This window comes from Hordeum vulgare, chromosome 2H (assembly GCF_904849725.1).
Source record: "Hordeum vulgare subsp. vulgare chromosome 2H, MorexV3_pseudomolecules_assembly, whole genome shotgun sequence".
Taxonomy (NCBI): Eukaryota; Viridiplantae; Streptophyta; class Magnoliopsida; order Poales; family Poaceae; genus Hordeum; species Hordeum vulgare.
Genome location: NC_058519.1, coordinates 95,453,577 through 95,472,607, shown reverse-complemented (window position 1 = coordinate 95,472,607; position 19,031 = coordinate 95,453,577).

The following is a 19,031-nucleotide window of genomic DNA, read 5'->3' as shown; positions in this document are numbered from 1 at the left end:
GGATAACATGGATTGTTGGGAGGCCTTGGTGGATTAGTGGTGCTCCGAAACGTGGGAGGCCAGCCACAACAACGCCAAGGAGAGGCGTGGAAAAATGGTTGGCGTGCCACACCATCAAGGGAGCGTCAACTTAATCCAATTTGGCGAGAACTGGGTATGTGGTTTGCTTCATGCCTCATGCAATTCTTTCTTAATGCTATCTTGAGCCCTTTACTAATACAATTTTCCTCTCTCTCTCTCTTTTAGGCGCGTCACAATAAGACGGAGGCGCCACAGATGTACGACCTGTATGCGATGGCCCATACTGCCTCGTACAAGAAGGTCAAGGCATTCTCTGAGTCTGACCTCGAGCATCCAGAAAACTTCACCAGCATCTCCTCCCACTACAAGCTCATGAAGTACAGAGATCACGGGAAGGCGAGGAAAGGGGAGGACTTTAACCTGAGCGAGGGGCCTATTGATCCAGAGCTGGTGATGATAGCTGGCAACGGGAGGCCCCATGGCTCGATCGCCATTGGAGACGGCCTTATACGTTGTCCTAGAACTCTCCGGCAGATAAAGGCACGCCAAACGAGCTCTTGTCCGGAGATAACACGTCGTCCACGGCCAGTCGAGCTCGCCATCGAGGTTAGTTTAATGGACTCAACTATCTTTCCGCATTATGTTGTGCGTTGGAACCAATATGATTACATTGCTAACAATGGGTTGTGTTGCAGGCTGCTATTCAGAAAGAGAGAGAGGCAAGTTTCTTCTTCGCTATGGGAGATGCGTTTCTAACGTTGGAGACGGCCTTATACGTTGTCCTAGCACTCTCCGGCGGAGAGGGCACGGAATGATGCGTCTAACAGGGCCATATACGAGATCTTCGTGGTAAGTTTCATCCTCATGTTATTTCAAATCTTGCATTAGAATGCCTGTTTCATTAATAAATAAAAAGTTTGACTTGTCGAAACCAAATGTACAGTCTATGTGCGAGAAGAGCGGCCAAGTCCCTCCGCCGATGCCAGTCATTAATGTGGTGGGGACGGTGAGTTTCATTTCAGTGAAGTGATCTTAAGAGTGTCCTCATGCTAACTACACATTGCAAACGATGTTTGGTGCAGAATATCTCCTGAAACGCATCGCACGACCCTTCTACAGTCGAGCCTTCTCCAGGGCAGCCTTCTCCACGTGAAACAAGCCAGAGCCACCGTGCTTCACCGCTGTGATGACGATAATGGTATGTTATTTCTAGTGTTTTAATAAAAAAATAGCTAGACTTCCATCTAAATGACATAATTAGCTTAGTTAGCTCCAAGAAATGCTAAATTGGCTAATTATCCTACGAAATGACATAATTAGCTTAGTTAGCTCCAAAATGACCTATTTAATAAAAAATGACCTACAGTTAGCTAAGTTCTCTCCTAAATGACATAATAAGGTTTACGTAGCTCCAAGATGACCTATTCCCCCTAACTTAGGTAAGGATAAGAATAAGGATAAGGAGGAGGATAAGAAGAAGGATAAGAAGGAGAAGGAGCTCCTCCTTCTCCTTCTTCTTCCTCCTTATTCCTCCTTCTCCTTCTTATTTTCTTCTTCTTCTCCTCTTCCTTCTCCTTCTCCTCCTCCTCCTTCTTTTACTTCTTCATCTATTTCTCTTCATCTACATAGCTTAGACTCATCCAAGAAAGGCTAAATTGGCTAATTATCCTACGAAATGACATAATTAGCTTAGTTAGCTCCAAAATGACCTATTTAATAAAAAATGACCTACAGTTAGCTAAGTTCTCTCCTAAATGACATAATAAGGTTTACGTAGCTCCAAGATGACCTATTCCCCCTAACTTAGGTATTAAATGGCCTATAATTAGCCTAGCTAGATCCAAAATGGCATAATAAGCATAATTTCCTCCGGAATGACCTATTTTACCCAAGTTAGCTCCGAAACGACCTATAGTTAGCTAGGGTTCCACCTAGATGACATAATTAGCTTAATTAGCTCCTAAATGGTCTATTTAACAAAACATGACCTATACTTAGCTAATTATCCTCGAAATGACATAATTAGCTCCAAAAAGGCATTCTTAGCCAATTTAGCCCGAAGAAGGGGACAAGAGGAGAAGAAAGAGGAAAAATGAAAGAAAGGAAGAAAAAGAAGAGGAGAAGAGGAAGAAGGAGACGGAGGAGCATAAGAAGAAGGAGAAGAAGGAGAAGAAGAAGGAGAAGGAGCTCCTCCTTCTCTTTCTTCTTCCTCCTTCTTCCTCCTTCTCCTTCTCCTTCTTCTTCTCTTCTTCTTCTCCTCTTCCTTCTCCTTCTCCTCCTCCTCCTCCTCCTCCTCCTTCTTTTACTTCTTCTTCTCTTTCTCTTTTCTACGTATCTTAGATTCATCCAAGAAAGGCTAAATTGGCTAATTATCCTATGAAATGAATAATTAGCTTAGTTAGCCCCCAAATGACCTATTTAATAAAAAAAATGTCCTACAGTTAGCTAAGTTCTCTCCTAAATGACATAATAAAGCTTACGTAGCTGCAAGATGACCTATTCCCCCTAACTTAGGTATTAAATGGCCTATAATTAGCCTAGCTAGATCCAAAATGGCTTAATAAGCATAGTTAGCTCCGGAATGACCTATTTTACCCAAGTTAGCTCTGAAACGACCTATAGTTAGCCAGGGTTCCACCTAGATGACATAATTAGCTTAGTTAGCTCCTAAATGGTCTATTTAATAAAACATGACCTATACTTAGCTAATTATCCTCGAAATGACATAATTAGCTCCAAAAAGGCATTCTTAGCCAATTTAGCCCGAAGAAGGGGACAAGAGGAGAAGAAAGAGGAAAAATGAAAGGAAGGAAGAAGAAGAAGAAGAAGAAGAGAAGAAGAATAAGGATAAGGAGGAGGATAAGAAGAAGGATAAGAAGGAGAAGGAGCTCCTCCTTCTCCTTCTTCTTCCTCCTTATTCCTCCTTCTCCTTCTTATTTTCTTCTTCTTCTCCTCTTCCTTCTCCTTCTCCTCCTCCTCCTTCTTTTACTTCTTCATCTATTTCTCTTCATCTACGTAGCTTAGACTTATCCAAGAAAGGCTAAATTGGCTAATTATCCTACGAAATGACATAATTAGCTTAGTTAGCTCCAAAATGACCTATTTAATAAAAAATGACCTATAGTTAGCTAAGTTCTCTCCTAGATAACATAATAAGGCTTACGTAGCTGCAAGATGACCTATTCCCCCTAACTTAGGTATTAAATGGCCTATAATTAGCCTAGCTAGGTCCAAAATAGCTTAATAATCATAGTTTGCTCCGGAATGACCTATTTTACCCAAGTTAGCTCCGAAACGACCTATAGTTAGCTAGGTTTCCACTTAGATGACATAATTAGCTTAGTTAGCTCCTAAATGGTCTACTTAATAAAACATGACCTATACTTAGCTAATTATCCTCGAAATGACATAATTAGCTCCAAAAAGGCATTCTTAGCCAATTTAGCCTGAAGAAGGGGACAAGAGGAGAAGAAAGAGGAAAAATGAAAGGAAGGAAGAAGAAGAAGAAGAAGAAGAAGAAGAAGAATTAGGAGAAGGAGGAGGATAAGAAGAAGGAGAAGAAGGAGAAGGAGCTCCTCCTTCTCCTTCTTCTTCCTCCTTATTCCTCCATCTCCTTCTCCTTCTTCTTTTCTTATTCTTCTCCTCTTCCTTCTCCTTCTCCTCCTCCTCCACCTCCTACTCCTTCTTTTACTTCTTCTTATCTTTCTCTTCTTCTAGGTGGCTTAGACTCATCCAAGAAAGGCTAAATTGGCTAATTATCCTACGAAATGACGTAATTAGCTTAGTTAGCTCCAAAATGACCTATTTAATAAAAAATGACCTATAGTTAGCTAAGTTCTCTCCTAAATGACATAATAAGGCTTACGTAGCTACAAGATGACCTATTCCGCCTAACTTAGGTATTAAATGGCCTATAATTAGCCTAGCTAGATCCAAAATGGCTTAATAAGCATAGTTTGCTCTGGAATGACATATTTTACCCAAGTTAGCTCCGAAACGACCTATAGTTAGCTAGGATTCCACCTAGATGACATAATTAGCTTAGTTAGCTCCTAAATGGTCTATTTAATAAAACATGACCTATACTTAGCTAATTATCCTCGAAATGACATAATTAGCTCCAAAAATGCATTATAAGACAATTTAGCCCGAAGAAGGGGACAAGAGGAGAAGAAAGAGGAAAAATGAAAGGAATTAAGAAGAAGAAGAGGAGACGAAGAAGAAGGAGATGGAGGAGGATAAGAAGAAGGAGAAGAAGGAGAAGGAGCTCCTCCTTCTCCTTCTTCTTCCTCCTTCTTCCTCCTCCTTCTTCTTCCTCCTTCTTCCTCCTTCTCCTTCTCCTTCTTCTTTTCTTCTTCTTCTCCTCTTCCTTCTCCTTCTCCTTCTCCTCCTCCTCCTCCCCCTCCTCCTCCTTCTTTTACTTCTTCTTCTCTTTCTCTTCTTCTACGTAGCTTAGACTCATCCAAGAAAGGCCAAAATGGCTAATTATCCTACGAAATGACATAATTAGCTTAGTTAGCTCCAAAATGACCTATTTAATAAAAAATGACCTACAGTTAGCTAAGTTCTCTCCTAAATGACATAATAAGGCTTACGTAGCTACAAGATGACCTATTCCCCCTAACTTAGGTATTAAATGGCCTATAATTAGCCTAGCTAGATCCAAAATGGCTTAATAAGCATAGTTTGCTCCGGAATGACCTATTTTACCCAAGTTAGCTCCGAAACGACCTATAGTTAGCTAGGGTTCCACCTAGATGACATAATTAGCTTAGTTAGCTCCTAAATGGTCTATTTAATAAAACATGACCTATACTTAGCTAACTATCCTCGAAATGACATAATTAGCTCCAAAAAGGCATTCCTAGCCAATTTAGCCCGAAGAAGGGGACAAGAGGAGAAGAAAGAGTAAAAATGAAAGGAAGGAAGAAGAAGAAGAGGAGAAGAAGAAGAAGGAGAAGGAGAAGGAGGAGGATAAGAAGAAGGAGAAGAAGGAGGAGAAGAAGGAGAAGGAGCTCCTCCTTCTACTTCTTCTTCCTCCTTCTTCCTCCTTCTCCTTCTCCTTCTTCTTTTCTTCTTCTTCTCCTCTTCCTTCTCCTTCTCCTCCTCCTCCTCCTCCTACTTCTTTTACTTCTTCTTCTCTTTCTCTTCTTCTACGTACCTTAGACTCATCCAAGAAAGGCTAAATTGGCTAATTATCCTACGAAATGACATAATTAGCTTAGTTAGCTCCAAAATGACCTATTTAATAAAAAATGACCTACAGTTAGCTAAGTTCTCTCCTAAATGACATAATAAGGCTTACGTAGCTGCAAGATGACCTATTCCCCCTAACTTAGGTATTAAATGGCCTATAGTTAGCCTAGCTATATCCAAATTGACTTAATAAGCATAGTTTGCTCCGGAATGACCTATTTTACCCAAGTTGACTCCGAAACGACATATAGTTAGCTAGGGTTCCACCTAGATGACATAATTAGCTTAGTTAGCTCCTAAATTGTCTATTTAATAAAACATGACCTATACTTAGCTAATTATCCTCGAAATGACATAATTAGCTCCAAAAGGGCATTCTTAGCCAATTTAGCCCGAAGAAGGGGACAAGAGGAGAAGAAAGAGGAAAAATGAAAGGAAGGAAGAAGAAGAAGAGGATAAGGAGAAGAAGGAGAAGTAGGAGGATAAGAAGAAGGAGAAGAAGGAGGAGCAGAAGGAGAAGGAGCTCCTCCTTCTCCTTCTTCTTCCTCCTTCCTCCTTCTCCTTCTCCTTCTTCTTTTCTTCTTCTTCTCCTCTTCCTTCTCCTTCTCCTCCTCCTCCTCCTCCTTCTTTTACATCTTCTTCTCTTTCCCTTCTTCTACGTAGCTTAGACTCATCCAAGAAATGCTAAATTGGCTAATTATCCTACGAAATGACATAATTAGCTTAGTTAGCTCCAAAATGACCTATTTAATAAAAAATGACCTGCAGTTAGCTAAGTTCTCTCCTAAATGACATAGTAAGGCTTACATAGCTGCAAGATGACCTATTCCCCCTAACTTAGGTATTAAATGGCCTATAATTAGCCTAGCTAGATCCAAAATTGCTTAATAAGCATAGTTTGCTCCGGAATGACCTATTTTACCCAAGTTAGCTCCGAAACGACCTATAGTTAGCTAGGGTTCCACCTAGATGACATAATTAGCTTAGTTAGCTCCTAAATGGTCTATTTAATAAAACATGACCTATACTTAGCTAATTATCCTTGAAATGACATAATTAGCTCCAAAAAGGCATTCTAAGCCAATTTAGCCCGAAGAAGGGGACAAGAGGAGAAGAAAGAGGAAAAATGAAAGGAAGGAAGAAGAAGAAGAGGAGAAGAAGAAGAAGGAGAGGGAGGAGGATAAGAAGAAGGAGAAGAAGGAGGAGAAGAAGGAGAAGGAGCTCCTCCTTCTCCTTCTTCTTCCTCCTTCTTGCTCCTTCTCCTTCTCCTTCTTCTTTTCTTCTTCTTTTCCTCTTCCTTCTCCTTCTCCTTCCCCTCCTCCTCCTCCTCCTCCTTCCTTTACTTCTTCTTCTCTTTATCTTCTTCTATGTAGCTTAGACTCATCCAAGAAAGGCTAAATTGGCTAATTATCCTACGAAATGACATAATTAGCTTAGTTAGCTCCAAAATGACCTATTTAATAAAAACTGACCTACAGTTAGCTAAGTTCTCTCCTAAATGACATAATAAGGCTTACGTAGCTGCAAGATGACCTATTCCCCCTAACTTAGGTATTAAATGGCCTATAATTAGCCTAGCTAGATCCAAAATGGCTTAATAAGCATAGTTAGCTCCGGAATGACCTATTTTACCCAAGTTATCTCCAAAACGACCTATAGTTAGCTAGGGTTCCACCTAAATGACATAATTAGCTTAATTAGTTCCTAAATTGTCTATTTAATAAAACATGACCTATACTTAGCTAATTATCCTCGAAATGACATAATTAGCTCCAAAAAGGCATTCTTGACCAATTTAGCCCGAAGAAGGGGACAAGAGGAGAAGAAAGAGGAAAAATGAAAGGAAGGAAGAAGAAGAAGAAGAAAAGAAGAAGAAGGAGAAGGAGGAGGATAAGAAGAAGGAGAAGAAGGAGGAGAAGAAGGAGAAGGAGCTCCTCCTTCTCCTTCTTCTTCCTCCTTCTCCTTCTCCTTCTTCTTTTCTTCTTCTTCTCCTCTTCCTTCTCCTTCTCCTGCTCCTCCTCCTCCTCCTTCTTTTACTTCTTCTTCTCTTTCTCTTCTTCTACGTAGCTTAGACTCATCCAAGAAAGGCTAAATTGGATAATTATCCTACAAAATGACATAATTAGCTTAGTTAGCTCCAAAATGACCTATTTAATAAAAAAATGACCTATAGTTAGCTAAGTTCTCTCCTAAATGACATAATAAGGCTTACGTAGCTGCAAGATGACCTATTCCCCCTAACTTAGGTATTAAATGGCATATAATTAGCCTAGCTAGATCCAAAATGTCTTAATAAGCATAGTTTGCTCCGGAATGACCTATTTTACCCAAGTTAGCTCCGAAACGACCTATAGTTAGCTAGGGTTCCACCCAGATGACATAATTAGCTTAGTTAGCTCCTAAATGGTCTATACTTAGCTAATTTCTCTCCGAAATAACCTATATATACACTTCTTCATCTAGTATTATTCTTCTAACTTTCTTATTTGTCATTTTGCAAATTACCTTCACTTCACGGGAAGCTTGGATTATATTGATGGAATGCTTGAAGATGATTTCTTGTACCATGGCTTGTATTGAAACTATGGTAGTATATGGATATATATGAAACTTTGTATGCATGTGGATGAAACTGGTGTAATATATGGTTTGGTACGGATGCAACTTGCATAATATGTATGCACTATGGATGAGAGTTATTTTAATATGGTTATGAGTACGGAAAGAAATTTATTTATGTCAAATATATATATATATATATATCCTGATTATTGTTAAAAAAGTTTGATATAATAAAAAATAAATTAAAAAGGGGCTGGTTCCCCCCTTTGCCATCTGCCCCACATGGCAAAGGGGGGATGGCAGACGGCAAAGGGGGGAATCTGCCCCCTCTCTCTCCCCTCTTTGTCGTCTGCCCCCACATGGCAATGGGGGGTAGTCAGACGGCAAAGAGGGGAATCTGCCCCCTCTCTCTCCCCTCTTTTTCGTATTCCCCCACATGGCAAAGGGGGGTGGGCAGACGGCAAAGGGGGGAATCAGCCCCTCTCTCTCCCCTCTTTCTTGTCTGCCCCCACATGGCAAAGGGGGGGATGGCCGACGGCAAAGAGAGGAGGCCTGCCGTTAACACTTAACGGGGCCGTTGCAGTATTTGCCGTCCCATTTAGTTTGCCGTCTTACCCCTCATGGCAAAGATTCTTTGCAGTCCGCTTTAAAAAAGCAGACAACAAAGAACCTCTTCACCGGATTTTTTTTACCGTCTAGTTTGTCGTTTGCTGACCGACGGCAAAGCCATTGCCGTCCGTGGTTCCCCCCTTTGCCGTCCGCCATGGCAGACGGTAAATTTCTGAATTTTAGTAGTGAGGGAGAGATAGCTGAGGATTTTCTTGCGTGTAAGGATGCCTATGACGCTGAGAAATTAGTTCTCAAGTGGAAGGAAAAATATCGGGAAGCTAGGATGAGAAATGACCCGAAGTTTGCCACTTCGCCTATCTTTGTCACCGATAAGGATTATGAATTCTCTGTCGACCCTGAGATAATCTCTCTAGTCGAATCTGATCCTTTTCACGGTTATGAGTCTGAGACGGTCATAGCCCATCTTGCCAAACTATCCGAAATAGCCAACCTCTTCACTAATGAGGAGAAGATCCGCCACTACTATATCCTTAAGTTGTTTCCTTTCTCTCTAAAGGATGATGCTAAAGCCTAGTTCACCTCTATTGCTCCTGGATGTGTGCGTAGTCCCCAGGAGATGGTCTATTACTTCTGTGAGAAATATTTCCCTGCCCATAAAAAGCAAGCTGCCTTGCAGGAAATATACAACTTTGCTCAACTCCAAGAAGAGTGTCTTCCACAAGCTTGGCGGAGGCTTGTCCAGCTACAGAATGCTTTGCCTGATCACCCTCTTAAGAAGAACGAGATACTTGATATCCTCTATAACGGACTTACCGATGCCTCTAGAGACCACCTAGATAGTTGTGTCGGTTGTGTTTTTAGGGAACGAACTGTAGAACAAGCTGAGACCCTACTGAATAATCTCTTGATCAACGATAATGCTTGGACTATTCTCGAACCACCTCCTAAGCCAACTCCTAAGAAAAGAGGTATTCTATTCCTCAGTCCCGAAGATATGCAAGAAGCCAAGAAATCTATGCAACAGAAAGGCATTAGGTCTGAAGATGTCCAAAATCTACCACCTATCGAAGAGATCCACGGTCTCGATAACCCGATACAGGTAGTAGAAGTGAATTCTCTCCGTAGGTCTGATGAGAGTGATATTCCTTTTGATAAACCTGCTAGCCTATGCTTTGATGAACTTGACAACTTCATTGCCAAACAACAGAGGTTCAATGATTATGTTTGCAGACATTTGGAACAAAGTGCTCGTATGCTTAGCCATCTAAGTGCTTGTGTAGACAGAAATGTCAATGATCTGAAGCTTGTCAGTAAGCATGCCTCTATGATTACTACTCAGGTAGAACAAGTACTTAAGCTCAGAATGACCTGCTCAATGAATTAAATGACAACTCTGTCAGAGTCATTACTAGAGGAGGCAAAATGACTCACGAACCTTTGTATCCTGAAGGTCATCCTAAGAGAATTGACCAAGATTCTCAAGGAATCAATGCTGATACACCTAGTCATCCTAAGGAGAAGAAGAAGGATGATAGAAACCTGCACGCCAGTTCACCAAATACTGTCACACCTGAAGAACCTAATGATATTTCTGCTTCTGATGCAGAAACACAATCTGGTGATGAACATGAACCTGGTGACAATATGGATTGTGATGTTCATAATAATGCTCAACCTAGCCATGATGAGGATGTGGAGATTGAACCTACGGTTAATCCTGATAATCCACAACCTAAGAAATACGACAAGAATGACTTCACTGCTAGGAAGCATGGTAAAGAAAGAGAGCCATGGGTTCAAATACCTATGCCCTTTCCTCCTAATCCATCCAAGAAAAAGGATGATGAGGATTTTGAGCACTTCGTTGAGATGATAAGACCCGTCTTTCTGCAGAAGCGGTTAACTGATATGCTCAAGATGTCTCTGTATGCCAAGTACATTAAAGATATCGTGACTAATAAACGGAAGATACCAGATCTTGAGATCTCCACCATGCTTGCCAACTAAACTTTCAAAGGTGGAACTCCTAAGAAACTTGGTGATCCCGGAGTGCCCACTATACCTTGCTCCATTAAAGGAAACTACGTAAGAACTGCCTTATGTGACCTTGGAGCCGGTGTTAGTGTTATGCCACTCTCTCTTTATCGTAGACTTGAGTTAGATAAGTTGACGCCCACTGAAATTTCTCTGCAAATGGCCGACAAATCAACTGCTTTCCCTATCGGCATTTGCGAGGATGTGCCTGTTGTGGTTGCTAATACCACTATCTTAACACACTTTGTTATCTTGGATATTCCCGAGGACGATGCCATGGCTATCATTCTCGGAAGACCCTTTTTAAACACTGCAGGGGCTGTTATAGATTGCAACAAAGGCAATGTCAGCTTCCATGTCAACGGTAATGAGCACACAGTGCACTTTCCGAAGAAACGATATCCAGTACATTGCATCAATGCTATCGAAAAGACTTCATCGATTCTCATTGGGAGCTTTGAATGCCCTATTCCTCGTGTCAAGATGAAGTATGATTTGCTTGCTGGGGAGATACATATCCCCATTGAGGTGACTTAGTGACTATACAAAAATTCTCCGTTCTCTCTTGCGATTCGAGAAGGTTTTGTCATAAGGACTTGATCAATCGCATTGACGGATTTCTTTCTATGACCATGAAACGGATGAATCAAAGAGTCACATACCTCTGTTTTGAGTTTTCCTTTTCTTTTGCTTGGAAGAAAAATGATAGAATTAGTTTAGTTTTTCCTGTTTTCTGTTTTAGCGTCCCGGAGAAAAATACCTAAAACAAAAGTTCTCCGATGGTCCTAAAAATTTAGTATGATTTTTTTTGGAATTTTTGAAAATTTCTGGGCCTGAGAGCTGGCCTGGGGGCCATACCAGTGGGCCACAAGTCCTCCCACCGCCACCTACCCCCTGGTGGCGGGGTGCAAGCTTTTGGGGCCCACAGGCATCCCCTCCACTCATTCCAGCTCTCAGCCTCTTCTTTCACCTCCAGAAAAAAATGTTTCGAAGCTCAAACCCGTGTTCTTGCTCATTTGGCTATAATTTTCGATCTCCTTGCTCAAAGCACCATTCTCCGAACCGTTTTGGGGAAATTGCTCCTTGGTAAGTGACTCCTCAATTTTTCCAATTAGTTTTTGCTCTAGTGCTTTATCCTTCGCGTATTCTTGCTACCTTGGTGACCTTGTTCTTGATCTAGAAATGTTGATTTTAGTTGGTCCCAAGTAGTTTTAGCGTGTGATACGGTCTCTAGGCACTAGTAGGAGTAGTTGCTACAAGTTGGGTTAATCCTTATTCACTTTTCTTTCGAAGTCTCTAAAAATTTCAGAATTTTTCAGATCTAGAAAAAGGAAAACATGAGGAGGTTCTTGAGAGGCTCTTCAAGCCGTAACCACAAGGAGAAGGAGATGAACCACCCCAAGTACGTAGTCCCTCGAGTCACAGAAGTTCGAGCGTGCGAGTGGCCAAGTGATGAATTTTTGCGCGCCGCCGGACTTTATGAAGACTTTTATTACTTGGTGGAGAACGTAGGTCTTACTGTGTTCGTTGAAGATAAGTGCCCACAATATCTCCTCCTCACCAATATTTTCGTTCAAAGCTTCAACTTTTATCCGAGGAAGAATCCTCCCATGGTTGAGTTCATGATATATGATGTCCCCCAGTGCATGACGCTACAGGTTTTTTGCAATGTATGCAAATTACCTTATGTTGGGGATATCCGTGACCCTCGTCCACGGGACTTGGAGGATTTCATTGGTTCTATTGTTGTTGGAGAGGAGAGAGGAGTGTCTCGCGCTAGAATTGCTAGCATACATTTTCTTGTGCTTCGGTACTTCTCACTATGTGTGGGAAAATGTTTGATTGGCCGTGGGGACGCTGGATCACTTAGTTCTCCAGACCTTGTGGTTTTGCGCGAAGGCCTTTATAACGATAAGACTTATAGCTTAGGCGCTATAGTAGCTCAACGGTTGAACCTGAACTGTTCCAAGGGTGTCGTCTATGGAGGTATCTATGCTACCCGTCTTGCCACACACTTTGAGATACCCATTAGACTGGGAGAGGAAGGAGAGATGCTTCTCCTTGAGAGATATCTGGATTATGACAGCATGGTCTGCCATGATTTTCTGGATAGAGATGCTAGTAGACGGATGATTTATAACCTGGTGTTTAGTCAGGGTACTCGAGAGACTATTACTTTGCCTGCTCCTTCTTTGTTCGATCTTCATGCAGGCACGTACACTATTATGCCCGCGGACATCTACGCATATTGGGGCTTGGCCCAACCACAGGCGCCCGAGCCGCCAGTCGAGTACCAGACGCGAGTTTATCAGTGGGAGCCGGAGGAGCTCACACAGCAGTGGCATCCACAGTCTGCTCCGGAGTACCCTCGAGCTGGTTATTTCCCACCTTGGGAGTAGACCAAGCTAGGCCAAAAGCCTAAGCTTGGGGGAGTACGTGTTCTCACCGACCTTACATTCCTGTTTATGCTTTCACTTTGTTAGCCGGTGTTTACACTTTGCCACTGTATTATCCATGCTAGTTTATTTTCGTTTTCTTGTTTTGTGTCCTTTTGAGAGAACCCAAAAAGATTTATTTTTTCTTTCTTCTTTTGCTTGTTGGGAGCTTTCTCGTGTAAATAGTTTTCTTTTTCTTTGTGTCAAGGTAGAAGATATTGGTTACAATGTTTAGTGGTTCTTACATACTTACCTGTTTAACTTTCAAAGAGTCATATTACTTTGTCTTCTCCTTTGTGTTTTCCTGCAGATTCAGCTTAGTCCAATGCGCTTATTATCGTTTTCATCGTTCGATCGTGCAAATGAAAGGCAACAATGATGATATATGATGAAGTGACTGAGACTGAAAACCTGGTATGAACTCTATCTATTTTGTTTTTGTAAATATGACTAGCTTGTCGACCCAGATTTAGCTATGTTGTGAGAGAACCATGTTTGCAATGACAACTTAGAGATCATAGTTTCTGATGCCATGCTTATTTAGCTGAGAGCTTATAATGGTTTGTCTTGAATGCCAACATAGATTTTGAGATGACTATGATGTAGTATGATAGGATGGTATTCTCCTTTGAATGTTTCAAGTGGCTTGACTTGGCGCATGTTCATGCATGTAGTTGAAACAAAATCAACATAGCCTCTATGATGTTCCTGTTCATGGTGATTTATATCCTGTTCATGCTTGCATTCAATGTTAGTCAAACTCATTGCATCTTGATGACTGTTGTCGCTCTCTAGTTGGTCACTTCCCAGTCTTTTGCTAGCCTTCACTTGTACTAAGCGGGAATACTGCTTGTGCATCCACTTCCATGAACCAAACAAATTTTCCATGAGAGTCCACCATACCTACCTATTTGCGGTATCTACCTGCCGTTCCAAGTAAATTTGCATGTGCCACTCTCTAAACCTTCAAGAAATAAATCTGTTTTGCATGCCCGAACCGCTCATGTGGTGACAGAGGGCTATTGGTATCTTCCATGCTAGGAGTGTTATCCTCGACATGTGTTTATTCATAGTCATTCACGAGAAAGGGGCTGGTATTTGGGATGCCAGTTCCAGACTTAAATCAAAAACATAACTGTAAAACAAGACTCCCCTTGATTGATGTTAGTATGGACGGTACCCGAGGATTCGGCTAGCCGTGGAGTGTGATTGATTGGTGGTGGGGGAGTTAAAACTTTACTTTTCTGTTTGGGAACCGACTATAGAATGAGTAGCATGGAAGATATTGAGAACTCTTGGTCATTGCATTGACAATGAAAGCATGCCACCCAAAATTATTATCTCTTTTTTCAAAGCTTGAGCTCTGGCACCTCTGCAAATCAATGCTTCCCTCTGCGAAGGGCCTGTCTATTTATTTTCCTATCGAGTCATCCTCCTCTTATATAAGCACCAATTAGAGAGCACCTCTGTCATTTTTATGCTTTGCTTTTGATTGATATTGAGTATGACTATGACTGGATCTTCGTTGCTATGAATTACAATGTTTAGTCAGCCCTTGATCTTTGAAAGTGCTCTGCATTTATGTTTTGCGGTCTCAGAAAGAGCTAGCGAGATACCACCTATTCATATTGCTTCATGCTTGTTTTGATTGAAGTGTTGGTATTTGTAACTCATTATAATTTGCTCGTTAGCGGATTATGCCATGGATATTAGTTTACCGTGAGACCTTTGTGTCATTTGCTTATGTGGTTAACTTGTGATCTTGCTGAAATTATGGTTATGAGTTAGACATAGTTGCAACAACAAGATCAAATAGAGTTTGTCAAAGTTTTTTCTTTCTCTCTCAGTTTGTCAACTGAGTTGCTTGAGGACAAGCAAGGTTTTAAGCTTGAGGGAGTTGATACGTCTCCATTGTATCTACTTTTCCAAACTCTTTTGCCCTTGTTTTGGACTCTAATTTGCATGATTTGAATGGAACTAACCCGGACTGACGCTGTTTTCAGCAGAATTGCCTTGGTGTTATTTCTGTGCAGAAACCAAAGTTCTCCAAACGTCCTGAAAATTTACGGGGAGCAGTTTTGGAAAATATCAAAAATATCTGCGCCAAGTTCCACCTCAGGGGGTGGGCCAGTGGGCCACAAGCCCCTGCTCCGCCACCACCCCCCTCGTGGCGGTGGGTAGGCTTGTGGGGCCCACAAGCACCTGCCGCCCCCAACTCCAGCTCTATAAGTTGCCTTTCGTCCCACAGAAAATAAAAAGAGAAGTTTTCATCGCGTTTTCGATACGGAGGCGCCGCCACCTCCTGTTCTTCATCTGGAGGGCAGATCTGGAGTCCGTCTTGGGCTCCGGAGAGGGGAAATCGTCGCCATCGTCATCATCAACCTTCTTCCCTCTCCAATTCCATGAAGCTCTTCGTCGTTCGTGAGTAATCTATTCGTAGGCTCGCTGGGCGGTGATGTGTAGGATGAGATCTATCATGTAATCGAGTTAGTTTTGATGGGGATTGATCCCTAGTATCCACTATGTTCTGAGATTGATGTTGCTACTACTTTGCCATACTTAATGCTTGTCACTAGGGCCTGAGTGCCATGATTTCATATCTGAAATTATTATGTTGCCACCAATATATGTGTGTTTTAGATCCGATCTTGCAAGTTGTAGTTACCTACTATGTGTTATGATCCGGCAACCCCGGAGTGACAATAACCGGAACCACTCCCAGTGATGACCATAGTTTGAGGAGTTCATGTGTTCACCAAGTGCTAATGCGTTGGTCCGGTTCTTTACTAAAGGAGAACCTTAATATCCCGTAGTTTCCTTTTGGACCCCGCTGCCACGGGAGGGATGGACAATAGATGTCATGCAAGTTCTTTTCCCTAAGCACGTATGACGACACACGGAATGCATGCCTACATCACATTGACGAACGGGAGCTAGCCACATATCTCTCCGTGTTATAGTTGTTGCATGATGAATATCATCCAAACAAATCACCTACCCATTGCCTACAAGTTTGTCCTACTACTGTTGTTACTTGTCTTGCTCTGCTGCTACTACTACTGTTGCTACTGTTGTTACTTGTTTTGCTCTACTGCTACTACTGTTGCTATTACTGTCGCTTGCTACTGTTGCTACTTGCTACTGTTGTCACTATTGTTGTTCCTTGCCACTGCCGTTACTCGCTACTTTGCTGCTACTACTTTGCTTGCAGATACTAATCTTTCAGGTGTGGTTGAATCTGACAAATTCAACTGCTAATACTTGAGAGTATTCTCTCACCTCCCGTCGTGCGAACCAACAAATTTGGGTTGAATACTTTACCCTCGAAAACTGTTGCGAACCCACGCGCTGGTGGGCCGTCAACAACATTCTTCTAGTTTCATTACTGGGGAGTGCTATCGGCATTCTTCTGGTGCCGTTGCAGGAAAAGGTTTGTTGTCATAAGCATTCGTCTAGCTAATGCCAGAGATTGCAGATCAATCGTCAAGTTTGCTAGACCAGTTCTTTCGAGATCTATTGACGGTCTTTTGTAGGATCAACTTGATCTCCCTATTACTCAACTCCACTTGACCACTAGACTAAGGATGATAAGGAGATGCAACTTTATGGTTGATATCATACTTAGCTTGCATCTTGCGGAAAACACCATGAATGAAGTGTGAACCGCCATCAGTCATCAAGTATTTAGGGACTCCAAATCTTGGGAATATTAATTCTTTAAGCATCTTAATAGAGGTGTGGTGATCAGCATTTTTAGTGGGGATAGCTTCTACCCACTTAGTAACGTAATCCAGAGCAACTAAGATGTGAGTGTACCCATTGGAACTCGGGAAGGGTCCCATATAATCAAAGCCCCAGACATGAAATGGTTCAGTGACAAGTGAATAGTTCATAGGCATCTCTTGACGCTTACTGATGTTCCCTATTCTTTGGCATTCGTCACAAGACAAGACAAACTTACGGGCATCCTTCAAGAGAGTGGGCCAATAGAAACCTTATTGCAATACCTTATGGGCAGTTCTATCTCCAGCATGGTGTCCTCCGTAGGCTTCGGAATGACACTTCTGCAGGATCTGTCCCTGTTCATGTTCAGGCACACAACGTCTAATAACACCATCTACTCCTTCCTTATAAAGGTGAGGATCATCCCAAAAGTAGTGTCTCAAATCAAAGAAGAATTTCTTCTTTTGTTGATAGGTGAAACTGGGTGGTTACCACGGTGCACTAAGTGAAGTGCGGATGACATTTAATTGCTCATCAGGAAAGCTATCATCAATAGGTAGTGGGTCATCAAGGACATTCTCTAGCCTAGACAAGTTATCTGCTATAGGGTTATGAGCACCCTTTCGGTCAACGACGTGCAAATCAAATTCCTGTAGCAGGAGAACCCATCTGATCAGCCTAGGCTTAGCGTCCTTCTTCTCCATGAGGTACTTAATAGCAGCATGATCAGAGTGAATAGTGACTTTGGAGTCAACTATGTAAGATCTGAACTTTTCACATGCAAACACGACTGCTAAAAATTCCTTTTCCGTAGTGGCACAGTTTCTTTGGGCACTGTCTAGAGTTTTGCTAGCGTAGTGAATGACATTCAACTTCTTGTCAACTCTTTGTCCTAGAACAGCACCGACAGCATAATCACTAGCGTCGCACATGATTTCAAAGGGAAAGTTCCAGTCAGGTGGTTGAACAATAGGTGCGGTTATCAAAGCCTTCTTAAGTATTTCAAAGGCTTCCTCACAATCCTCATCAAAAACAAAAGGAACATCCTTCTGCAAGAGGTTGGTAAGAGGCCTAGAAATCTTAGAGAAGTCTTTAATGAACCTTCTATAGAAACCAGCATGACCTAAGAAACTTTGTATACCTCTGATATCTGTGGGGCAAGGCATTTTCTCAATTGCATCAACCTTAGCCTTATCAACTTCAATGCCTCTTTCAGAGATTTTGTGTCCTAAGACGATACCTTCATTAACCATAAAGTGGCACTTCTCCCAATTCAAGACGAGGTTGGTTTCTTCGCATCTCTGTAAGACTCGATCAAGGTTGTTGAGGCAATCATCAAAGGAAGACCCGTAACGGAGAAGTCATCCATGAAAACCTCGACGATCTTTTCACAAAAGTCAGAGAATATAGCCATCATACATCTTTGGAAGGTGGCAGGAGCATTACATAAGCCAAAAGGCATACGTCTATAGGAAAAGGTACCGAAAGGGCAGGTGAAAGTGGTTTTCTCTTGATCAGATTGTGCAACAGGTATTTGCGAGAAACCTGAATAACCGTCTAGAAAGTAGAAGTGTGTGTGCTTTGATAGCCTTTCTAGCATTTGGTCAATAAACGGCAAAGGATAATGATCTTTCCTGGTTGCCTTATTCAGTTTCCGGAAGTCTATCACCATTCTATAGCCGGTAATAATCCTTTGTGGGATTAGTTCATCCTTATCATTAGGAATGACGGTGATACCTACCTTCTTAGGTACGCAATGTACTGGACTTACCCAATCACTATGAGCAACAGGATAAATGATTCCTGCTTCCAGAAGCTTTAATATTTATTTTCTAGCAACCTCTTTCATCTTAGGATTTAATCTCCTTTGATGATCAGCAACTGGTTTAAAGTCAGGATCGGTTTTAATCTTATGCTGACATAGAGTAGGACTAATACCCTTAAAATCATCAAGAGTATATCCAATAGCAGCGCGGTGCTTCCTCGGAGTTTTTAGTAACTTCTTCTCTTCACGCTCTGAGAGGAGAGCACTAATAATGACAGGATATATCTCCTTCTCATCAAGATAGGCATACTTAAGAGTATCAGGCAACTGTTTAAGCTCGAACACAGGATCACCCTTTGGTGGGGGAGGATCCCCAAGCAGTTCAACATGCAGATTATTCTTGAGAATAGGATATTGTTCTAAGACAATTTTATCTATCTCATCTCTCTCCTCCATATGCATATCATTTTCATGCTCAAGCAGATATTGCTCTAAAGGATCCGTAGGAGGTACGGCAATAGAGGCAAGAGCAATGATTTCATCTCTACCAGACGACTCTCTTTCATGGGTTTGTCTTCCAAACTTGGAGAAGTTAAATTCATGAGACACACCCTCGAAACTTACTGTGACAGTCTGCTTAATGCAATCAATGTGAGCATTGATAGTGTTGAGAAAGGGTCTACCAAATATGATGGGACAAAAGCTATCTTGTGCAGTACCAAGGA